This window comes from Mirounga angustirostris, unplaced genomic scaffold (genome assembly GCF_029215605.1).
Source record: "Mirounga angustirostris isolate CCGP_5_RB_7025 unplaced genomic scaffold, mMirAng1.0.hap1 SCAF_15, whole genome shotgun sequence".
Taxonomy (NCBI): domain Eukaryota; kingdom Metazoa; phylum Chordata; class Mammalia; order Carnivora; family Phocidae; genus Mirounga; species Mirounga angustirostris.
Window position 1 is genome coordinate 53,134,180 of NW_026991723.1, and position 15,814 is coordinate 53,149,993.

Below are 15,814 nucleotides of genomic sequence, written 5' to 3' on the forward strand. Positions count from 1 at the left end.
GAACACAGGTGGGGTGTGGGAGGGAACTATCATTTTTAGATCCTGCTTTCAATTCTTTTGGATAAATAGCCAGACGCAAGACTGGTGGATCATATGATAATTATACTTTTAATTTCTTGAGGAACCTCTGAACTGTTTTTCATACTGGATATAGCATTTTGTTAAGGAGGTAGATCTCATGTTAAATGTTCTTAGCACAATAAAAAAAAGACTTAGTTGGAGATGAGAGAAGGTCTTTAAAAAGGGAATACTTTAAAAAAAGAAGAAAAGCAGATATAAAGTAATCTTATATAATTTAAGCTTTGTGTTGGTAAATTAAGGAGATATTACTCAAACACATAAAATTTCTCTTTACCTTGCCAGAATCAACATTTAATAGCTGTATTATGCTATTTCAAGTACCCAGGTGTATAGTCCTACTGTTCCATCTTCCCAGACTTCTTGGCCCTGCCATCTCCATCTTGGAGTGCATGTCCACCCTCTTTCAAAGTTGACATCTTATTTTTGAAGAACTATTCGACCTCTCTCTCTTTTATTCCTCAACCAAAATTAACCTCTCTCCATCTTTCATATTTTAACAGTATATGATCCATACTTCAATTATATTGCTTGTATCACAATGAAGTTCATCATTTAATTCTTTCCTTGGTTTTTATGAAATCCTTATAAACATATTTTTTTTGAGAGAGAGAGATTAGCACACAATGAATTTATAACAAAACATGAGATTGACAGCTTGTTGAATTTGGCTAAAGTTTGAAAGACCTGGTAATTAACTTTTTGATCCGAACAACTGAATATTGCCTAATCCCCCAAAATGTTACATAATGACCACATTTTTGAAACTCTAAATTAATTCTTCTTTTACTAGTAGCTATGGAAGGTGAAATATATACAACAGATTCCAACTAAGGCATCTTTTGACAATCTCTATGAATAAGGAATTGAATCCATGAGGTTTTCCAACAACTTGTGGCATTTATTGGCATACATACTTCAATTTAAGAGCTCTTTAAAGTTCAACATTTGATATGTATATTGAAAGTGTGTGTGTGTATATGTGTGAATTATTTGGCTGTTTCTCTCCTTTTATAGATACCACTCTAAATGCCTTTGTTGTACAGGGTTTTCTGAAGCTACTTTTAAGTAGTTAGAATGAAATTATTCAATTACTGATACTATTAGAAATTTAATATTTAAAAAAAAAATGTAGTCATAATGTTTTTGAACGATGGACTGTTGTTTACTGTGAATACTGTGAAATTTACTGTATATAGGGACAACTGGCTCTGATTGGAAACTCCAGAAAGTTACTAGTAAAAGAAAATTAATAAAATGCTTTCAAAATATTTATTTAGAACTAAATTATTCCTATCTGGAAAAAACATAAAAAGCAAAACACCTACATTTTCATGGAAATGAACAGTTTCCTGACAGAATGTCTGAAAAGGATAGCTCACTTTATTACTACAGAGTCCTCCCTCCAGTTTCATCTTAGTAACAACAACTCTGGAACACAAATAAATGGCCCAGAATTTACAGCCAGGTAGAATTTTGGCCAAAATTAATACCTAACAAAACAACACATACTCCCATATTATTGGAGATATGACCATAGATGAGTCTAAAACTTTTAGGGGATATGTGTTATTATGCTTTTTTTTTTTTTTTTTACTTCTAAACTTTCTTTAGGGAGTTTTTATTTACAATTAACACTAAAAATTACAATGCACTGTGCCTTCCATCCCTCCTCCCGCCTGCTGATGTATCATCTAACTTTGATATAATTAAACTCCCAGCCCAAAGGTGACTGAGACGAACCCTTGCTTTCAGAGTTAAAACTTAAAAAGCCACCCCAATTATCAGACTAAATATCAAACAATTTCTCTAAATACAGTAGGCAGTCAGCCAAAAAGCATATCATGCAAGAATTCAAGGCAGTCAGGAAAGGTCAGACCCAAGCTCAACTCTGGAAAAAGCTTAGTGGCTTTCTCCATAGCCAAGTGTGTTGCCAGATAAAAGCGACCCAAGAAAAGTTCTCCCGGATAGGCCAGCTGAATGCCCAGATGCCATCTCTGAGACAACACATTTTAGAGCTTTGCAGTTCAATGCTTCATCAGGCAGCAGTAATCTATGAGTATAGCACAGGGCTAGAAATTCTGGACATTGGAGAGAAAAGAGGGTTAGAGCTACGTGGGTTGAAAAATGGCAAACAGAAAAAAGAACAGAGAACAAACAAGCTAAAATTATGTTTTCTTAAAGTTTGTAATTTTGATTATGCCATTTAAAAAACAACTGAAGGCTATCAGATTTAGATTCCCAGCCATGAAAGAATAACTGATAATAAATTGTCCCTACTACCGTCAATAAATATAAATGGGCAAACAGTTACAAAAGAGCAATTTTCAGACTTTGGAAACTAGACCCAAATAGTTCATAGGATCTAGTTGAGCTAAAAAGACAGAGATTGAGTTTGGAGCTACTGAGTGACTGAAATTTGTGAGGCAAAGAGAAAGAGAAAGGAGCTATCCAGAGAAGGCACTCAAGAAATCTATATAGTACTCCCCTGAGTCTTTTTTTCTTCTTCAGATTTACTGAGGTATAACTGACAAATAGGAACTGTATATACTTAAGTTGTATGACTTGATGTTTTAATACATGTATGCATTATGAAATCATCACCACAATCAAGCTAATTAACATATCTATCACCTTGTATGGATATAATTTTCTTTCCCTTTTTTTGTCCTGTGTGTTTGTGTTTGTGTGTGTGTGTGTGTGTGCACTGAGAACATTTAAGATTAACTCTCTTAGCAAATGAAAAGCATACAACACGGTATTTTTAACAATAGTCACCCATGCTGTACATTAACTCTCCAGAATGCATTCATCCTGTAACTGAAAGTTTGTCCCTTATGATCACTATCTCCCCATTTCCCTCTCCGTCCAGGCCCTGCAACCATATTCTACTCTGCTTTTTACAATTTTTATTATTTTAAAGATTTTATTTATTTGAGAGAGAGACAGATGGTGACAGAAATAGTGAGAAAGAGAACAAGCAGGGAGGAAAGGGAGAAGCAGGTTCCCTGCTGAGCAGGGAGCCCGATGTGGGGCTCGATCCCAGGACCCTGAGATCATGACCTGAGCCAAAGGCAGACACTTAACCAACTGAGCCACCCAGGCGCCCCTGCTTTTAACTATTTTAGATTCCACATATACGTGAGATCATGTGGTTCTGGTCTTATGTATCTGGCTTTTTCACTTAGCATAAAGTCCTCCAGGTTCATCCATATTGTCTCAAGCGGCAGGATTCTTTCTCTTTTTAATGGCTGAATACTATTCCTGTGTGTGTGTGCGTGTGTGTGTGTGTGTGTGTGAGACTTTCTTTATACATTCATCCACTGACAAACATTTAGGTTTTCTTCTTTATCTTGGCTATTGTGAATAGTGCTGCAGATATCTCTTTGAGATCCAGGTTTTCTTTCCTTGGATATATACCCAAGTGAAATTGCTAGATCTTATGATAGTTGTATATTTAATTTGGGGGGGAAACTGCATCCTGTTTTCCATAATAGTGGTACCAATTTACATTCTCACCAACAGCATAAAAGTGTTCCCTTCTCTCCACATCTTTGCCAACAAGTTGTTATCTCTTGTCTTTTTTATAATAGACATCTTATCAGGCATGAGGTAAAATCTCATGGTGGTTTTGATTGCATTTCCCTCATGATGAGTGATGTTGGGCACTTTTACATGTAGTTATCAGTTATCTGTGTCTTCTTTGGAGAAATGTCTATTCAGGTTCTTTACACATTTTTTAAATGAGTTCTTTATTTTGGAAGTTTCTTTTCATTTTTCCTTCTCTCTTTTTTTTTTTTTTTTGGCTACAGAGTTGTAGGAGTTCCTTGTGTATTTTTGAATATCAACCTCTTATCAGACATATGGTTTGCAAATAATTTTTCCTATTGCATGGGCTCTTTCCACTTGATTGTTTCCACTGCTGTGCAGAAGCTTTTTAGTTTGATGCAATTCCACCTATTTTTATTTCCATTGCCTGTGCTTTTTGTGTCATATTCAAAAAATCATTGCCAAGACCAATGTCCAGAAGCTTTTTCCCTATGTTTTCTTCTGTTTATAGTTTCAGGTCTTATATTTAAGTCTTCAATCCATTTTGAGTTGATTTTTCACATGGTGTGAGATAAAGTCCAATTTCATTCTTCTGCTTATGGATATCCAACTTTGTCAACACCATTTATTGAAGAGTTATCCTCTCCCCCATTGTATGTTCTAAGCACCCTTGTCAAAGATCAGTTGACCATAAATGTTGGATTTATTTCTGTGTTCTCTATTCTGTTCCACTGGCCATATGCTTGCTTTTATGCTAGTATCATACTGTTTTGACTACTGAAGCTTTGTAGTATATTTTGAAATCTGGAAGAGTGATGTCTCCAGCTTTTTCTTTCTTATGATTCCTTTTGCTATTCAGGGTCTTTTGTGATTCCATATGAATTTAAGGATTACATTTTCCACTTCTGTAAGGAAATATAATTTGGGCTATATCCTGATGCAGATATATCTCCCATGGCAGCATCCATAATAAGCACATTCTTTTGAGTAGGAGAACTAACACGAGTGGGAGAGCAAACTTACAGAGAAGCAGAAGGTGATACCAACATGTCTCTCACTATAATACAGATATAATATAGTAGATGTTATATATCTACATTTGTATAATATACACTGTATTGTGAATGTGTGTGCCTATATCTAGAATTCACAGTATTCTACTGCATTTGTTAGATTAACCTAAGTTTCTTGGGGAAAATATTTGTTTATAAATGATACATTAGCTTAGATTTTCAAGAAGCTTTATCCAAGAAGGAAAACAAGCACAAAAGCACTGACTACTTTTTGAGTCCTTACTTTGTGAGATATCGATGAGTCCTTAGAAATAGGTTAAACCCTAAAAATCTGATCCTAAACTCATGTGTCACAAGCTCAAAGTAACCCTTTAAAACTACCAATATGTACACAACTATTGCTGCTTTCTAAGTCTGTAAAGAGTGGATTTTAACTTTATTTTTTCTATCGTAAGTAAGCTTGAAATAAGACATTATTCTGAACACACCTGAGGCTGTTGATTCAGATGAACAAGACTAAAATGACTTCATACAACTTAAAGCCATATGAACGTGGCCAGCAAAGACGAAGTACATTTCTTTGACCTGCACCTTTCTATTTGTCAATAAACTGCATTAACTTAAAGTTTGTAGGCGAGAAGATTTTATATAGAATCTGATTAATTTATCAACTTTAATCTAGTAAATTTATAACCTGGTAAGTGGCTGAGAATTATGAACCAAAAATTCAGAGTAAATACAATATAATCTACACTCAAGAACTGGCTGTTGTAATAAAAATAGTCTAGGAATTGAAAAAATGAGAGATCGCTGTGATTTGGGTTAACCTGACAAACTTCCAAGGAAGTTAAGGATGCTGAAGGATGGATAGGGTTTTGAAAAAGAAAGAGAATAAAGAACAATAATCGCATGCCTGGGGAGGAGCATAAATAAAAATATGGAAAAAAGCATGATCATTACAGGTAAGGAGAATATAGGGAAAAAGGGACTAATTGGAGTTGCTGCCTCCTGCTGAGATCCATTGGGATTTATGGTGAGGAGGTAAGACAGCCAGCTCATGAAGCTGCATGGTGAAAGGAGTCTAGATTTAATAGACACAGTAAATAATAGAAGAAAACAAGTGATTTAGGAAGACTAGTCTGACATTGATAAGCAACCATTAACACCAGAAGCAATATCCAGCAATGAATTCCAAACCCACAAAATGCACCAAACCCAGAATTCTTTTTAATGTTACTAAGGCAGATCATACACTTAAACAGAAAGTATGATATAAGCTAAATGTGGACATATTCATTTTCTTTTACAACATGGAGCACTTCCAGGTATAAGAACACATAATAATTATGGATATTTCTTGAAGAAATAATTTTTATTAAAATCTGTGTCCATGTATGATATATATTAGAATGTCTCATAAGAGATTCCAGATGGGAAAGGTTAGGTAAGGAATGTTAATAAATAAGATAAAAGCTTACAGATTTCACTTTACTTTAAAACAAAGACATTCAAAGAGGTATATATAAATGGGCATCATGTCATATTGGTTTACATTATGATTTTGAAAATCAACCTGTAAAGAAATGTTGAGGAAGACTGCATAAAGGACAGTTTGACATCGGTCTGGAGTCACACAGGCTGAGTTCATGTTATGGAACTACCATAACCTTAGTCACATTAACCTCTCTACCCATCATTTCATTTTTTTAGAATATAAAGAGCTGAGGGCATTAAATCAGATAAGATAAAACTCAGTAAGTATTAGTTGCCATCATCATCATTATCATCATGGAGAATATATTTATTTTAATTTGGTCCTTACTACTGGTAATTTACTAGAAAATATTATATTTTAAGAGTACCATAAGAAGAAATGGCAGATCATGGCTTATACTTTCCCTTTTTTCTGATTCCTTTGAATTAGCATTTCCTGATTCCTTTGAATTAACATTAACTTTTTCTGATTCTTTTGAATTAACATTTGAAATCAAATGTCCCAGAGTTGTTCTATATTAAAAGGAAACCATGTAAACTATTTTTATTCTAATTACATTATTTCAGAATATACCTGTAAGATACATATTATCACTATGACCCTCGGTTGGAGTTAATCTTTTATGATAGTTACTATTAAAGAGGTGATTGAAATAAATTACTTTGCAGGGGAAAATACTGTAAATGCTGCCTTTATATTGGTTAAAAGAATGGAGAATATTATTTTTTAAAAGAACCTTAAAAATGCTTAAGGAAAGCTTTCCCCTCCTTGCATGCATATATCCTAATGGATTAAGAAATTCTGAGCAAGGCATTGTTTTCAGAAGTGAATACATTTAGTTTAATCACCAGTGGAATTTTCATTTCAACGATCAGTTGAATAACAAATATACAACAAGAGAATAAATAGAACTGTCAGAATTTAATTGCTCATTGTACAATGTTTTTAGATAGACTTAAGAAAAAAAGGAAGGCACAAAATCAGTTAAGACCCCACATCAAAGCACTGGGAGAGATTTTTTTTTCAAGTGTTGTAGGAAGAATAAGTCTTCTTCAAAAATGTTTTAGGACAAGAGTCTCAGAACTCTGAGATTCAAAGGAGAAAAAGGATAATGCAATTGTAGCACAGGGAAGTAGCAACAAAATAATAAATTTTCACCATATTTCCAGCTGTAAATATTTTTTTATTTCTTCCATCTTGGATCATCTCAAAAAAAATCCTATGTATTAGTGCAGGAAAGATTTTCTCATTTTAGATTGAAAATCTATTTCTTTCTTTAGAAACAAACCCAGCTGGCAGGAGTTTCTTGCAGAGAAGCGTACCTTGTACCATTTAATCTACTTATGAATTATCAGAAACCTTCTGATAGTTTTGAAGAAATTAAATGCAATAAAGGTACTTCATATAGCCCATTGATGTTTAAAGATTTTATAAAACATGCTTAGAGTGTGGGTTATTTTCTCTCTTAACATGACCTAATGACTTAATACATCTGGTTTCTTTGCAAAGATAGATGAAGGAAGAAAGAAGAAAGGAAGGAAGGGGGGGTGATAAGGGAGAGCGCGAAACCTCTATTTATTTGGCATAATATGAACCTAAGTTGGACATTCCTGAATCCAGATGTGACAGTAAAAATGGAAGCCTTATCTAACAATCTGTCCAACAGTGGGAACAAGTTTATAGCTTACAGAGCACTTCTGCATACATGATCCCACTTAATCCTCCCCAAATTTTAGAAGATAAATATGATTTTCACTTCAGAGGAAAGGGCTCTCTGTCCAAGGCCATGTATTTCACAGATGGTAGAGCAAGGTGAAAACTTAAGAATTTTGACTCTATTTTCAGACAGCTTTCCACTTCACTTCATCCTCAGAACAACTCTATGATCTTTTTTTTTAATTTTTAATTTTTTTTGAAGGGGTAAGGAGGTTCTTCCTATCATAGATAACATCTGGTCACTATCACACTATCAAAGTCCCAAATTGTGTGTGCGTGTGTGTGTGTGTTGTTGTTGTATTATTATGTCAGAGATCATATAACCTTAAATTCATGCTTTCTAGGAGCAAGGCACATGTACTGTTGACAACTTGAAAAGCTAAAGGATAGCAGCACAGAATTTGGAGAGAAATAAAAATGAACTTAAGAGAGTTTTTTCTCCACTGAAAATTATGTGATGATATTCTATGCCCAAATATGTTTACAGTTCACAACTGTACTTACAGTTGTGCTTACATGCATTAAATGCCCACCCAATGTTGCACCAGAGATTTGGGGTTTGGACACAGAAGTGTTATTAATTTATCAAATACTTCTTATATGGCAGGCATTTTGCTCTACACTGCACATTCACTGTATCATTTAACCCCATCAACAATCAGCCCTGACTGGAATAATTACCTCTGTATTAAATGTAAGGAAAATAAAAGTTAGTAGACTTGCCCTCAGTCGCACAGCTAGTTAATGTGGTGCCAGAAGTGAAATGGAAGTCAGCCTGGCTCCGAAGCCAGTGTACTTAGCCCCTCTTTCAAGTTGTCTTCAACCTCAGTCAGCTACCAAAGCTTCAATTTAAAAGCACATATGAATGCCCCCCCTTCCCAAACAAAATGGTTTTTCCCATATAAGTGGAAATTCCTCTAAGAGCTAGATTTAAAAAATTCATCCTCAGAATTCCTCTTGTATAAAAATCAAGATATTAAAGATTTCCTTCTTGTATGTATTTTCCTCAGCTGTGTATGTTTTTGATTATTTTTGCAGTGCTAGGACTGCTATTAGCAATACTAAGGAAAAAAAAAGAAATACTGAGGAAAAGAATACAAGATTTAGTTGAGTTAAAGGCAGTGTAGAGACAACCTAAGCTAGGGGTAATGAGAACTCAGACCAGAGATTTCCCCTCCAGGATGCATAGCAGGAGAACTGAGTCATGTTTTAGAAGGGCTGACCGCAGGTGCTTTGGTGAGAAGTTATTGTGGCATAACTAAGTCTTAATAATCCTGGGTACTGAGAAGGGAATTTGAGATATGCACACTCAGCTATGCCAACTAGGTTATGTAAAGGTTACTCAAAGTGTTTTGCATAGCAAGCATCCAAGATACTCAGTCTATTTAGGATCATAGTGGCACCCTAGAGACAAGAGTTAATATCCCTGAGTCATAAAACCAGAAAGATGCTGAATATTTGAATGGAGGAAAAATTACAGTGTTAAAATGCTTCTCAGTATGCAGCAAAGCAAAATGAATTTACAAGAATCTAGTTGGGACTGAAGTAAGGGCAGTGGTGTGGGGAATGAGGGCAGGCAGGAATGCCAAAATTTCTTGTTAATGAAGGATGTAGAAGCTGAAGTTAATTGTACAGTACCAATTATTTCTAACTTAACACATAAAATATAGCATGTTTATAGTCTTAATATGTAATTGTTACTGCTTTGAAGATGAAAAAAATGATTTATGATGGTTTTCTCAATCAGACCCCTCTCCACTATTCCTCACACACTCTTGAATTAACCAATGGCAAAAATTCACATAGCAATTATCAGAACCAACTCCAGCCAGGTTGGGAAGTGCAACTTAATTGCCTAACACTGCACTGGAAGATGGTTCACTGGGCTTTGGGAAGGAGTTCACACCTTTTCTAAAGAGTCAAGGAAATACCATGAAAAAGGAATAATTATTTTTTAACCACAGAGTTATCATATTATGTAATTTTAAATCCTGAGAAAGACAGGACCAGGGAAGGAAATATTATAACCTATAGTAAGAACACATTATCAAGTATTCAGATAAGACTAAATGTGACCAACTAAAATTTTACAAGGAATACTCAATGGGGAAAAGATGGTCTCTTCAAAAAATGGTGGTGGGAAAACTGGATATTGACATGAAAAAAGAATAAAACTGGACCTCAATCTTACATTATTCACAAAAATTACCTTGAAATAGATAAAAGACTTAAATGTAAGATTTGAAACTATAAACTTCTGCAAAAAACAGAGGAAATCTCCTTGATACTGGTCTTGGCAATGATTTTTTTAGTATAACACCCAAAGCATAGACAACAAAAGCAAAAACAAATAACTGGGGCTACATCAAACGAAATAGCTTCTGCACAGCAAAAGAAACAATCAACAAAATTAAAATTCAACCTATGGAATGGAAGACAATATTTGCAAACCATCCATCTGATAAGGGGTTAGTATCTAGAATATAAGGAACTCATACAAGTCAGGAGCAAACAAAGAGTCCTATTAAAAATGGGCAGAGGAACTGAACATCTTTTCAAAGAAGATATACAAATGGCCAACAGGCATATGAAAAGGTGTCCAATATCACTAATCATCAGGGAAACAAATCAAAACCAAAATGAGGGGGCACCTGGGTGGCTGAATCAGTTAAGTGTCTGCCTTTGGCTTAGGTCATGATCTCAGGGTCCTGGGATCGAGCCCCACATGTGGCTCCCTGCCTGCTTCACCCTCCCTCTGTGCCTCTCCCTGCTCATGCTTACTCTCTCTCTCTCAGATAAATAAATAAAATCTTAAAAAAAAAAAAATGATATATCATCACCAACCTCTTAGGATGTCTATTATCAAAAAGACAAGAGACAACAAGTGCTGGTGAGGATGTGGAGAAAAGGGAAACTTGTGCACTATTAGTGGAAGTGCAAATTGGTACAGCCACTATGGAAAATAACATGGAGATTCCTCAAAAATACGGAAACTACCATATGATCCAGCAATCCCACTTCTGGGTGTGTATCTGAAAGGAATGAAATCACAAAGATAGATATATATATCTCAAAGAGATATGTTCACTGCAGCATTGTTCATAATAGTCAAGGCATGAAAACAACCTAACTGTACATCAGTGAATGAATGGATAAAGAAAATGTGACACACACACACACTCTTTTGTTCTCTCTCTCTAGAATATTATTTAGCCATAAAAAAGGAAATCCAGGGGCTCCTGGGTGGCTCAGTCATTAAGCATCTGCCTTCTGCTCAGGTCATAGTCCCAAGGTCCTGGGATCAAGCCCCACATTGGGCTCCCTGCTCGGTGGGAAGCCTGCTTCTCCCTTTCCCACTCCCCCTTGTTTGTGTTCCCTCTCTCTCTGTCTCTGTCAAAAAATCTTAAAAAAAAGGAAATCCAGCCATTTGCACAACATGGATGGACCTTGAGGGCATTATGCTAAGTGAAATAAGATAAATACAAATATCATATGATTTCACTTATATAGAGAATCTTAAAAAAAAAAAACCAAATTCATAGAAACAGAGTAGAGAGAGTAGAATGGTGGTTGCCAGGGGATACTTAGGGGGAAGGTGTTCAGAAGGTACAAACTTCCAGTTATAATAGGAAAAAGTTCTGAGGATTTGATATACAGCACAGTGACTATAGATAACAATGTTTTATACACTCAAAAGTTGCTAAGAGAGTAGATTGTAAAAGTTCTCACTACACACACACACACACACACACATACATACACCCAAGGGTAACCATGTGAGATGATATATGTGTTAACTAAACCTTATTGTGGTAACCATTTCACATCATATACATGTATCAAATCATCACACTATACTTGCTACACTTACACAACATTATATGTCAATTATATCTCAATAAAGCTAAAAAATATTAAAGACTAAAAGTAAAATAGTAGTGACAGACTACAAGAGAATATGAACAATTCTGTCCTTGATACTGAATAAACAAGAAAGAAACCAAAGAAGTCATAAACTATTGGATCTGTTCTTAGAAGTATTCTACTAAACTGTGGAAATCCTGGAATTTCTTGATTTGCCTGATTGAAATTTTAACCTGTATTAGAATAAGAATGAATGAGGAAGACTGCTGGTCTCATAATTTGGATCAACAAGCAAGACCCAATTTGTGACATAAATGTTATGAGACTCTTAAGAACAAGTAAACATGTATACAATCTTAAATTTTTGAATTAGAAAAATAAAGTTAAAAAAAGAAAGTTAAGTGCCCTACATGTCAGAAAACCTTATATATATTTTTTAAAAAAAGAATAGGGGATATGAGTGATTCCATAATCAGGAAATCAAGGAAGATAATATAAACATAAAAGTAAACCAGGGTGCACTGAAGTGAAAACACATAAGGGCTAATGACCACATTTTTAAAGAAAGACAAAGGGACACATAATCAAGGAAAAGAAGAGTGACAAAAATATTTAGTGATAATCCCAAGAAATATAAGCCCAGAATGAAATGAGCTTTCTGAAAATTGCTATAGAGAAATAACGGGGCTTTAAAAGCTATTTCTGGGGCGCTGGGTGGCTCAGTTGGTTAAGCGATTGCCTTCGGCTCAGGTCATGATCCTGGAGTCCCAGGATCGAGTCCCACATCGGGCTCCCTGCTCAGCGGGGAGTCTGTTTCTCCCTCTGACCCTCCTCCCTCTCATGCTCTCTGTCTCTCATTCTCTCTCTCGCAAATAAATAAAAAATTAAAAAAATAAAATAAAATAAAAGCTATTTCTGGCGTTAAGAATATTGCTTAGGGCAAGACGGCACAATATTAACATAGGACAGAGAAATTTTTTCTTTGTATTCTCCATCAAACTGAGAAAGTATAAGAAAAACAAAGCTTTTAAGAATTTTATTCTTTCTAATCAAACTGATGAAAAACCACAAAGTAATTAACCACTGCAAATGAATTTAAGTCCCCATGAGTCTGGTCAGACTCACAAATAAAACAAAAACAAACTAATTAATTAAATTAGTAACATTCAACAAATCATGGCGAATATGAGAGGTGCAGAGATGTATTAATAGACAAGATACTTTCAAACTGATAATGTTGAAATAGATGCCCACTGGATTTATAAAATAAATAATTAACAATGCATTTAGTAGGTAAAACCACAAATACTAAAAACCAATATAGAGTCACTAAAATCAAATAACACAAACCTCCTTACTTTATACTCTTTAGATTGGTAGCGCAGGCTTATAATGTTGATATAAGTATGTCTTGATTACAACAAAGCATTTGACATATTTTCTTCCTGTGTTTATTAATGATGAATACCACATTTTAATGAAATTTTAGTAACTTCACACAAATTAAAGCAAACTGTATGCAAAAAAACCCCTCATTATACTAGTTAATGTTTCCATTTCATCCTAATGGATAGCCCTTACCTGATCAGTGGAATGTTATAAAAGATAACTTAGTGGGCGCCTGGGTGGTTCAGTTGGTTAAGCGACTACCTTCGGCTCAGGTCATGATCCTGGAGTCCCGGGATCGAGTCCCGCATCGGGCTTCCTGCTCGGCAGGGAGTCTGCTTCTCCCTCTGACCCTACCCCCTCTCATGTTCTCTCTCTCATTCTCTCTCTCTCAAATAAATAAATAAAATCTTTAAAAAAAAAACCAAACAAACAAAATAAGATAACTTAGTTACTGGATTTCAAAATCAGGATTCCCATGTATCTTGACAACTTATAATGAGCAGAAATCGACAAAAAGTAAATAGTACATGGATGGATGTATCAGTTGTATATTTGGTTTCAAGAATGGAAGGGCAGTTACAGTATGACCAAAATCTGGACATTATAACTCACATATAAAACAAAGACATAGAGGTTTTTTTTCTTTTAATCATAAATTAAATGTAAAAAGGTAATATAACTTTTTGTTAAGTGATAGCAGCAGTATTATAAGACATTTCTAGAACCAAAAGAGTGCCACTGTTGACTGTTCTTGATTATTGTCACACTACACATAGAATATTACCTTCAGTGGTGAGTAGACACTCTAGAAAAGATTTGCTTACACTTAGAAATGAGAGGCCAGAATGGTAAGGGGCAAATATACTACATGACATGAAGAAGCTGCTTTGTTAGTGAAGAAATAAGAAGTTTAAGTGGGCATATAATATTTATGACCAAAATAGTTTTCTTCTATTGCTCCAGGAGATACAACACAGAAAGAAAGAAGTTATAAGTATACTTTTTCGTAAGATAAAGAATAATATTCTAGGGCGCCTGGGTGGCTCAGCTGTTTGGGCGACTGCCTTCGGCTCAGGTCATGATCCTGGAGTCCCGGGATCGAGTCCCGCATCGGGCTCCCTGCTCGGCGGGGAGTCTGCTTCTCCCTCTGGCCCTCCCCCCTCTCATGTGCTCTCTCTCACTCTCTCTCTCAAATAAATAAATCAAATCTTTAAAAAAAAAAAAAAAGAAGAATATTCTAATAACTGTTTTATGATGGACTAAACTTTCTCTCATGCTGTATTCCCTTTCACTAAGACATAATTACTCAAAAAAGATGTCAAATAGAAAACAAAGAATTCTAATTCAATAAATTTTATAAAACATTTTATTACAGAGAATTTCAGAATATTTATTGTGAATATACTATTTCCCCCTTCAAGGGCAGAAGACTACAGTTCCCAAATGCATGAAACTCTTTTTTCAAGGTACCTATCTCAGGACTATTAATCTGTGAATATAGTTTAGGAACAACAGCAAGGGAATTGTTGTAAGAAATACTTTGGGGGTGCCTGGGTGGCTCAGATGGTTAAGCGTCTGCCTTCGGCTCAGGTCATGATCCCAGGGTCCTGGGATCGAGTCCCACATCGGGCTCCCTGCTCCTTGGGAGCCTGCTTCTCTCTCTCTCTCTCTCTCTGTCTCTCATGAATAAATAAATAAAATCTTTAAAAAAAAAAGTTTGTTTAAAAAAAAAAGAAATACTTTGAAAGGGAGTTCATAATAGATTCTGGGGTTATTTCCAATTGCAATATTTTTATTACTCTTTATTTCCATAGGTCAAAAAATTTATTTTATTGTGATATACTATTTTATTTTTTTATGTTTTATTATTTTATTTAAATTTCAGTTAGTTAACACACAGTGTAATATTGGTTTCAGATATACAATACAGTGATTCCACATTTCCATATAATACCCAGTGCTCATCACAACAAGTACACTCCTTAATCCTCCTACCCTCTCCTCTGGTAACCATCAGTTTGTTCTCTATCATTAAGAATCTGTTTCTTGGTTTGCCTCTCTCTCTCCTTCTTTTTTCACTTTTCTTATTTTTGTTTCTTAAATTCCACATTATACCTTCTGTCCCTCTCTCCCTTTCTTCTTCCCTCTTGGACCCCAATAATTTTAATATTGTTTTACTTTATGGTATTGCTGATTTCTCAACACCTCCCCTCATGGTCCATTAGTTGCTTCTCTCTCTTTCCCTCAAATTCCTTTCTTTCCATCATCTTCTCTTCTATTTCACTGACTCTCTTCTGCCTCATTTACCCCAGCTGTTAGAAAATCTATTTTAGACTGCATCTCAGTTAAAGCATTTTTAATGCTTTTGGCCTGATTAGATTTTATTTCTGCACTAAGAGATTCTCTACTGTCTTTTATGTTTTTTTCAAGCCCAGCTAGTAACTTTATAATTGTTATCCTAAATTCCAGCTCTGACATTTTACTCATATCCATATCGATTAGATCTGTGGCAGAGAGTATTACCTCCGTTTCTTACTTTTGTTGTGAATTCCTCCTTCTAGTCCTTTTGCCCAGAGAAGAATGGATGAACAAAAGAACAAAATCAAAAATCTCAACTATGACCCAAGCAAAATACACACCAGAAAAATCCAAAGAAGCCAGAAACCAAAAAAGAAAAGAAAAAGGAAAAAAAAGAAAAAGAAAAGGGAAA

General features: G+C 35.0%; 1 long non-coding RNA gene across 1 annotated transcript in view; it reads right to left on the reverse strand.

Moving 5' to 3' along the window:
* The window catches only part of LOC135362734 (uncharacterized), a 910,668-nt gene that overhangs the window by 768,431 nt on the left and 126,423 nt on the right, over window positions 1-15,814 (reverse strand). The window lies entirely within an intron of this gene.